The sequence below is a fragment of the Podarcis pityusensis genome, assembly GCF_964106645.2.
Source record: "Podarcis pityusensis genome assembly, chromosome: 13".
NCBI classification, from domain to species: domain Eukaryota; kingdom Metazoa; phylum Chordata; class Lepidosauria; order Squamata; family Lacertidae; genus Podarcis; species Podarcis pityusensis.
Window position 1 is genome coordinate 25014587 of NC_138038.1, and position 9805 is coordinate 25024391.

Sequence of the window (9805 nt, forward strand, 5' to 3'; positions counted from 1 at the left end):
TAAGCTCAGATGAGGCTGCACCTGAGGCAAAAATAATTTCCCCACTAGAAACATGTTCAAACTGCCTCTGACTGGTGCCTCTCATTGCTCAGTCCCTACTGGCCAAAGTGGCTTGCTTCCGAGTCTTTCCTAGTGTGCCCAAGCCACCAGAGAGATACCCTAATGGACAAGAATATGTAGGTTCTTGTCGAAAACATGAGAATACAGCCATCAGAAAGCTATCTGAGCTATCCATTGGATGGGCCATATAATTTATTTTTGAGTACAGTACATTTCTTGCTGGCCTTTCACTGTGACTTGGAATTTTAGTAAGTGAAAGACTTCCTTGAAAGGAATGGACAGTTCCAGTACTGGGTTATTGGTTTTTTCCAGACCAGACGATTATTTCATTCATGTTTTATTACTTTTCTCCTTCTCCCGAAAAGACGCTATGCAGGTAAAATGCTTTCCGTATCAATTTTGCAAATTCCGGCCAGCTCATGAATGTTGTATATTTTCTTGTTGTCTCGATAGCTTGAAATCATGATTTCGAGCCCCACATTGGGCAAAAGCTTCCTGCATTGCAGGGGGTTGGACTAGATGACCCCCACGGCCCCTTCCAACTCTGTGATTCTGCAGCTCTGTGAAATCACGACTTCCTTGAACCCAGTGGCAAAACTTTTGATTTCAATACACCCAGGGCTTCAGCTGCTATGTTGTAGTTATTACAGTAGCAGGGATGAAGGTATCTTAAGTATAACAGTTACTTTATGATCTACGTGCCTATATTATTCTTATTTAATTTATTACTTATGTTTCATCCTAAGCTCCCAGGGCAGGTTGCAACATCACGACACAATATTAAAAACTGTTTCAAACAACTTATCCATTGCAGAAATAAGGTGAGTCCAATATACACCTCAAAAGCCAGGGCAAAGAGGTACATCTTCAGCATTTGCTAGAAGCTGTATAAAGAAGGTGTAAGGCACAAGGAGTTTCGCAATTTAGGTCACAGCCGCCCCATAGCATCTGAAGGCGGAAGAAATACCAAGATGGCTGCCTCTGCCAGTCTTAGCACCCAAGGGAGTCTCTAGGTATTTGGGGAAAGACATTTATGGCTTTGCACACTAATATGCGCACCTTACACTGGGCCTGGAAACCATGTGGTCTGTCGTCATCGTATTAACAACTGGAAATATCTGCTTCACAGTCAAATGATTCTAAAAAGGGCTACAAGCTTGAAGCCAACCTTGTGCTCAAATCTCACGTGTATGACGACACTAATCCAAAAAGCTGGAATCCTGGCCCTGGTACTCCATCATCCCATTTCAGCTACAGAAACTCTGCGCACAAGGTTATAAGCAACAACAAAAAAGAATAATGGATTTTAACGGCTTTTTAAATGTATTGCCTGGTGAATTTGGCTCTTGGCTACAAAAATTCACACGACAGCAGACAAGCCATTAGAGGGCTACCATGTGTCCTCGCTCGTCTTGCTTCAAAAGCTACACTGGCCAGAATTTCCCAAAGCAGCATATTCCAGACTGAGGTTACAATTCTACACACATGCACACAGAGGAGCAAACCTTCATGAACTACGTGGGGCTTACTTCTAAGTAGACATGTCTAAGGTTGCCCTGTAAATACCATTCCTGCCATCACCTCACTTGTGAAAGCATTCATTTCCATGTAAATCAGGGTGGGGAGTTTGTGTGGCATTACTTAACAATAATTCCCAGCACCCCTTACCATCGGCCATGCTGACTGGGAGTGATGGGAACACCATTAGACCAATTTCTATTACATATTACATGAAGCAGAATGACAAAATACCCGAACCTAGAGATCATGGTTATCCTTAGACCAGGATCCAAATGATAGCACAGCTAAGGAGGCTTTAGACAAGTGTTCCTTGAAGAGATAAGTGTTCCTTGAGCTAACTGAGAATGCCTACCTTTAAAACTGAGTTTCAAAATCTGACGTATGAGAGGACTGTGGTTCAAAGATGGAGAAGAAAAATATTCCTGGGTGCATAGTGGCCTTTGATCATACCTAAAATAAGCATTTGGGTCCTGGCCATAGTCCCCCCCCCTTTTTTTTTTTGTAATGCTTGCTTGTTTACCAGGAAAGAGCAGTATCTTTTTATTCACTTACCTAGGACAGCATAACTTTTCTTGAAAAAAAGGTGAAGGAAAAGGCATGATTCAAACCCATAACCTCCTGTATTCCTAGCAGACACCCGAGAGATTCATAACATTTTTCTGTCGAAGCAGAGGTATGTCATGTGTATTCTTACTGCCATGGAAACTCAAAACAGTATCTTAGATAAGGCTAAGTTTCTTTCATTACTGCAGACTTCAAACTATTTTGTCGTTAGAAAGCTAAAAAAAAAAAAAAACTAATCCTGAAGAGGCATTTAAGTAAAACAATAACTGTGACCTCATGATGAAATTAGGTTGTGTGTTTTTTTAAGATTTCGAGGGCACTGCAGTGTCAAGATATCTTTGAGGATCCAGTTCAGTGTCTTCTTTATGTAGGTCTTCATCTGTAGCATGTAATTTTACTGGAGTGTCAACAGTTGCCTTATTCCATACGGCATGCAAAGGCGGGGAAAATGACACAGCAAGTGTCAATGCTCCATTTAATTAACTTCCAACTTTTAGCAACATACAAAGCAAGCATTTCTACTGCTGGTTCTTGTGCTAGATCTTAAAATAAGTATGTCAGCTGTTAATGTTTAATCTTCATAACTTCTGATCTAGAATTGTTAATATTTGTTTACTTGGCATTATGAATGTAAAACTGATTTATTAATTGCCCTGTGCGCCTTTTTCTCCTCTCTCTCTCTCTCTCTCTTTCTTTCTTTCTTTCTTTTTTCTTTTTTGGGTTGATACTTAATTTGTACTTTTTACACTTGAATTTCAAAAAGGAGATTTAAAACTAATTTTTGAGCATTAAAAAACAAGATGGGGATATGAATTTACCAAAGTAAATGATACCATGAAGATACGAATAATAAAACTGAGCCTGGCAAATCTTATTTTCTTCTTCTTCTTTGGCGATCGCTCGTAGCCGACTAAGATTGTGTTCCATAAGCATGGTTTTAACAATGAGTCCGTAAGTGACTGTGGATGCCAATTCTGGATCCACACGTCCTTCCACAGTGGGGACATCGGTTTCCGGGCAGGAGTTGATCATGGTGTGGATTTGCCAGGCATGCCTTCCTCTTAGCATGTTTCTCCCTTGCGTCCTGAGTTCGAGTGTCTTCAAAGCCCATGGCACCTTTGGTAAAGGCTGTTCTCCAACTGGAGCACTCACAGGCTAGTGTATCTCAGTTGTCGGTGTTTATACTACATTTTTTTAGATTTGCCTTGAGACAGTCTTTAAACCTCTTTTGTTGACCACCAGCATTATGCTTTCCATTTTTAAGTTTGGAATAGAGTAGTTGCTTTGGAAGATGATCATCAGGCATCCGCACAACATGACCAGTCCAATGAAGTTGATGTTGAAGAATCATTGCTTCAACACTGGTGATCTTTGCTTCTTCCAGTACTATATTAGTTCGCCTGTCCTCCCAAGTGATGCGTAACATTTTTTGGAGACACCATTGATGGAATCTTTTGAGGAGTTGGAGATGGCGTTATAAGTGGTCCATGTTTCACAAGCATATAGTAAGGTTGGTAGTACAATAGCTTTGTAAACAAGCATTTTGGTTTCCCTGCGAATGTCCTGGTCCTCACTCTGCACTTCAATCGGGAGAAAGCTGCACTCAGGCGATGCTGGATTTTGGCATCAATGTTGGCCCTTGTGGAAAGATAACTGCATAGTTAGGAGAAGTGATCAACATTTACCAATGTTACACCATTGAGTTGGATTTGTGGCACTGCAGAGGGGTTATTTTGTTCTTGTTGGAGCAGCACTTTGGTTTTTGGGATGTTGAGTGATAAGGCAAGCTTTTTGTAAGCTTCTGTAAAGATATTTAGGATGGTTGGGAGGTCATCCTCTGATTGTGCGCACACTACGTTGTCATCAGCATACTGAAGCTCTATGGCGGAAGTTACGGTAACCTTACTCTTTGCTTTCAGACAGCTCAGATTGAAGAGCTTTCCATCTGTTCGATATATGATTTCTACTCCAGTGGGGAGTTTCCCTTCGACAAAGTGTAGGTTCATGGCAATGAAAATAATGAGCCTGACCATAGCTGTCAACTTGCAGATTTAAAAATAAGGGACCAGCAGCCAAAATAAGGGACCTGCAGCCTCACCTGTTCCAGGCACTCCAGTCTTCCTGTCCTCCTGCAGTCTGGTCAAACTCATGCTGGTAGCTTCGAGAACACTGTCCAACCAACTTTGTAACCAGAGGTTCAACTGAATAGAATCTGAATCACATGCACCACAAGGCCTATGCAGCCTCAACTTAAGATGGCTCCCCGGCCTGGCTTTGCACGTGCAACAAAATGGTGTCCAGCATTCAAAAAACCCCTCAGCTTGCATTAACTAGCCACACACAAGGCATGCAAGCTCCACCCCCCAGTTGTTCTTAGACTTCTTATTGGGTGAGCAACACAGCCAAGCAACACAGTTGGAGCCTCTCTCCTCCCTGGCCGGCAGGGAGGGAGGGGGAGGAGCTGCTTCCTTTGAAATTTAAGGGATATAATTTAAGGGACATTTAAGGGACATCCATCAATAAGGGACAGCAGCGGGACATGGCGCTGGAATAAGGGACTGTCCCTTCAAATAAGGTACACTTGACAGCTATGAGCCTGGCAAATATAAACTCGGTGTCATGCGGATCTTCCCAACACAGGATACAGCGGTCGATGGTTACTATTCACATTCAAGGGTCAACCATTGTAGATGCTGAGTCACATTAAGTTTATTTCTGAAATATGTCGGTTGCCTTCCAGCAATTCAGCACATCTTGTCATAAAAAATAATAAAATAGCAAAAAATAAAGGCAGTAAAAATAAACTTGCAGAAACAGCAGAACCCAACCTTTTCAAATAAAAAGACTTTCATGTGCCAGCACAAACTATGTAATGGGGAGCAAGTCTAATCTCCGGGGGGGGGGGGAGGCAAATATTCCCAGAGTGGAGGCCACTCAGTGAAGGTTAGTCCATTATGGCAAATGGGGCATTGCCGCACCCACTTCAGTCTGCTGTCATCCTTGTTACTTAAAACAAGTCAGGAGGTGGCTATACTAGTCACTGACTGTGGATCCACCTGCCTGCTTTCAGCGCCACCATCGGCACCAGCCACCACTGGTGCCAATGCAGCAAAGGCCCTGCACTGCACCCTATCAGACAATCTACTAATAGTAAATGGTGGAACGTGGGCTCAGAAAAAGGCTGTTTCTCCAAAATGGCTGTTTTTCTTGTTAAAAAACACAAGGAAAAGCCTATGGGAGAAGGCGCTCACAAAAGTAAGCCATTTTGGGCTTTAAATGTGAGACCCAGCACTTTGAATTAAGCAGCCGCTATTACTGTGTTGAAACTGGAGTAATACAATCTCTCTGTCATTCCAGAGATGGGTCTAGACTGAAATAAGTTTCTTCCTGGCTGCCCAAGTTGCAAATCCATTTCCAAAGGGAAGGGGGGAAACAGTCCCTCAGCAAATAACTTTCTCAAATAACTTCGAGAAGCCAAATCTGCCTGTATGTTAACTGGTTTCAGAATATATTGATTGAAAGATTACCAAAAAAATTTTTTTTGAAATTCCTGCAGGTAGCCATTGGTCAGTTAGGGGGGTGGGATCCTAACCCCACAGTATAGCTATGGCTTTCTGATTCAAAGGCATAACCAGTGCTTTTTTTTCCTAGGAAAAATGTGCCGGAACTCACCATGAACGCCTCCCTTGTGCTCTAAGAATAGCAATATCGCCCACCAGAGAGGTGCCAGAAATGAGTTCCGGCTGGGGGGAAACCCCTAGCATTGTGCAGGAATCTGCAACCCAACAGTTTAAGATGGTGCGAGTTTGTCTGTAAGGGATTAATGTGTAGGATGAAAGTACAGAGTGCCTCAAGGTATAAGTGATCCTTGAGTCCCTCCAAGCTCTGAGTCATACAGGACTTTCAAGAAAAGCCCATAATTAAGGGCAGCAAAACATTGGGCTGCTGTTTAAAAATGTGGTCATTTATTTCCCATCTTTGGTTTTGCCAAGACCCACCTACTCACTGATGGCCCAGTCCAGCAATTAAGGGCAGAAGGCAGCACAGCTCAATTATTGCTCAAGGATAATATACATTACACACAACACCAAACGTTATGCAAGCCACAGATACAATAAGTCGGCGCTACCCATCAGGTCACTGCCAACAGTGATTATCTTTCTTTCTATCTCATAGCATAACAATCTTGCACCTGAACTGAAAGTAGCACACATTTGCAACAAAACTACAAAAAGAACAAGTAAAACAACCAGATAAAAGCAATCGCATAGCTGTTCACTGAACTGTTTACAACAGGATTAGCAAACCAAACAAAAACGCTCCCATTCAGGGGTAAATACAATTGCCCAAATCCCTTATTAAAATTAATTATTTTGTTTAGCTGTACAAATCCCAAGTCTCGATTTCATATCCCTCCCCCCCTTTTCTCTATTCAGACATGCCAAAACACAGATGACAGGTTGTTTTGACATAAATACATACAATGTCACATCTTCATTGGAATGATAGGCTTAACGTGCTAATCTGACTTCAAAGTATACAATCCAGAGTGTTTATACTGGTGGTAGAGAGGAAAACACCTTTTGGGAACTACCTGACACTTGGCTGTTTCTCCAGACAACATAAATTTATTTTAAAATATATAATAGCCTAGGAAATTTCCTCTTAGCTTTGCATTTCATCTAAGCTCTTATTTATTAATTTTTAAGCTTAGCTCTTCTCATTCTAAAGACTCAGGGAGAAAAAATAACATTTTCAAAACAAATATATAATTGCATGCCACTCCAATCTCCGAACAGTGCAAGATTTCAGGGGTTCAAGGCACCCTTACCCAGGGTCCGTGTTTCCTTTTGGAAATGAGGCACAGCGGAGACTGTGGTGTCTTCATAATATATGGTTTATTTAGACATATATACAACCTGAGCCTACGATGGAGGGGCTCACTGCATAAACACCGCAAAAAGAACTTGTTTCTCCCGTAGCTGTAGTCTTGGATCACAGCAGAAAGCAAACGTTGTGCTCTGCCGCAGTCTTTTACTGCCTGCAACCTTTTTCCTTTTGGATCACATCACAGTCAAGTTTACACTCTGTTTCAAAACTCTGGCCTTCTAACTATCTAGAGCTGGAGGAGGGGGCCTCACCCATTTTCCCTCTGGCATAGACTCCCCTCTCTTGCCATTTTAGCGATCCATCACCTTCCCCTTTGTTTTCTCTTAATGGCTCATCTCCCAGGTGATTACCTCATAAGAAAGCTAGTCTGGCTTATATTTTAACTCTTGATAGATCCAAGGGTTCAGGAGGCTTGATTAATTTCTAACACTTACTGGGTCCAGGAATTTAGGGGAGACTGGCACCCCCAAACTCATACCAATATTTGCAGATCAAACAGGCATATTAGATAATATCAGATACTGAAAGCTAGACTGTCAGGAAGAAGTTCCTCATCTGCATCTGGTCTTCTGCTAACAGGGATTTATTTGTTTACTTGCAAGAGCAATCCCACAAACGGCTGCCCACAGTTGAAAGTAGTACAAGCAAGAGTTACCACCTTAGTGAAAACTATGCTGTGGGAAAACAAGCTAGATCAAAATTGGTTATCTTAGAGGGCCATTATCCTCTGGTCACTTTGGGGCATGGGTGAGGAACATGTGGGCCTCCAGATGTTGTTGGCCTACAATTCCCATCAAGCTTGATCTTTAGCCATGCTGACTGGAGCCGATGGGAGTTGGAGTCCAACAACAATAGGGCCATAGAGGGATGATACAGATGTGCATGAAATTTGCATATAATGCGTATTTGCATATATCATGCATATTTTGTTGGCATCCATCGGTCTTGAGACAATGGAAGAATGAGCCACTAGAGTTACAGCCCCTGCTGTTGCTGTAGAGACCAATATGAGAGAGGCAAGTTTTATGGCAGCGGGGAGAGATGAAGGCCTCTGGTTTCGCTGTTACAAATACACCATGGCATATAGATGCAGATTTAGAAATAATTTAAAGTCTTATAATATTTGATAAAAGGATGACATATTTCAACAAAATCGTCTACATCATTTGTATTATTCAGTGCATGTAATCTCTTTGTTAATTTCTCTGGTGCAGCAATAGACCATCCATTCTGTTTCCAACTGGAGATACACAGATGTTTCAATCCTTTCCAATTCTGTGACACTAGTAGACACGCCACTGCGAAAGAAAAATAATTAGTTCTTTACAACAAAGCCAGATTGTGGTACATTCTTTTAAAATGGTTAACAGTCCAAAACTTGTGGTACATTCCACATTGACCCGCAATATAGCTTATTTCTGTAAATACCTTCTGCCACAAAAGCTTATAGGTTCTCATAGAAGTGACTCTCCTGACTAGGATACATCTGTTGGGCCAGGACGGGAAAGCCCTAATTTTACATCCCACAAACTGATTAGGACCACAAACATTTAAGTATCAAAATCTTTTTCCTTACTCGGGGGAGACAGGACTGCTTTTGGAGGTCCTGTTAGAATACTTTCTAAAATTAGGAAAATGAGCACCGACACACATTAATCTCTTGCCCTGTGGGAGGCACAAATACCATTTAAGCCCTTGCTTTCAGATCACACCATGCAGTAACCTATCAATATCCCTGTCTGTATGCAAAACTCTATTATATTAAAACATAGATGACTAAGCTAGACAGCACAAAAGCAAAAATAAGAATACAAAACAAAGATATATCCCATCTGCAGGTAACAAACCTTTCTCTTCAAATTCTTGAAATAAGCTAATTTGTGGAAATGTTGGCTTGCTTTGCTTCTGCCCTTTTGAAACAGAAATCTAAACTAGTCGCGAGAATTACATCAATGGGTTTATTGCTACGCTTTTGAGTACATGAAATTGCTGTTCCCCCAGGAGTAAATTTGCACCAGGCCTCTTTAAGACTTAGAGCTTGTCGCCATTGAAGGTTGCAAAAATAAGTGGACCGAAGCCATATTTTCACCTTCCAATATGCAGTAACAAATAGATAGCAACTGAGATAATCAGGATTTTGCTGTGGCTGTGACTGAACAGCAATGTGTCTACCCCTAAACAAAAGACTGCCTTACTCAGATCTTACTCCTTCACGGAGAGAGGGGTTTTAAACATCGAAGAGAGATTGCCAATATATTTCATTATCCCCGGGGGTGGCGGGTTGTGCCTGGACAAATAGCCTTCGGAAAGCTTTGAATAGGAGGACATTGTCCATCTTGCAGGTCAGAGGTAGCTCAGAGGGTGGCTGGGGATAGCAGCAAAATAGAAAGAGGAGAAAGCCCTCGCTGCTCTACTCCCGTTTGTTTCTGGCTGCAGAAATCCTGACATTTCTGCTTCGACTTCTACCGACACTCTCCCACCTTCCCCGCATAAAAGAACCGGAGGACGAGCCCTGCGCACCGACCTGCTTAAACTCTACGCTGACTCCCTTTGCGTCGCGTCGTCCTCACGTGATCCGGCGCGCGACTCCTTGCCTACCAACGCCGCCGCCGCTTCAAGCCCGCAGGCAGCTTCGGGAAATGTAATTTCTAAGTTGCATTCGCAGTTTCGCAACAATCCGCTGGCAGCGTCCCTTTAAGTAGAGAGGGAGATGACTGGGTGCAAATGTCTTCCCAAATTGGGAGCTTTTTGTTTTCAATTGGAAAGTGGG

At 42.3% G+C, this 9805-nt stretch overlaps 1 long non-coding RNA gene across 1 annotated transcript; it reads right to left on the reverse strand.

The window, feature by feature from the left end:
• Positions 1–8188: 8188 nt before the first annotated feature.
• Positions 8189–9683, reverse strand: LOC308461437. The gene is made up of 2 exons (XR_013978886.1): positions 9560–9683; positions 8189–8333 (listed from the first exon to the last, which is right to left on the reverse strand). It is a non-coding gene; the product is annotated as an uncharacterized lncRNA (long non-coding RNA).
• Between the last annotated feature and the right edge of the window lie 122 nt (positions 9684–9805).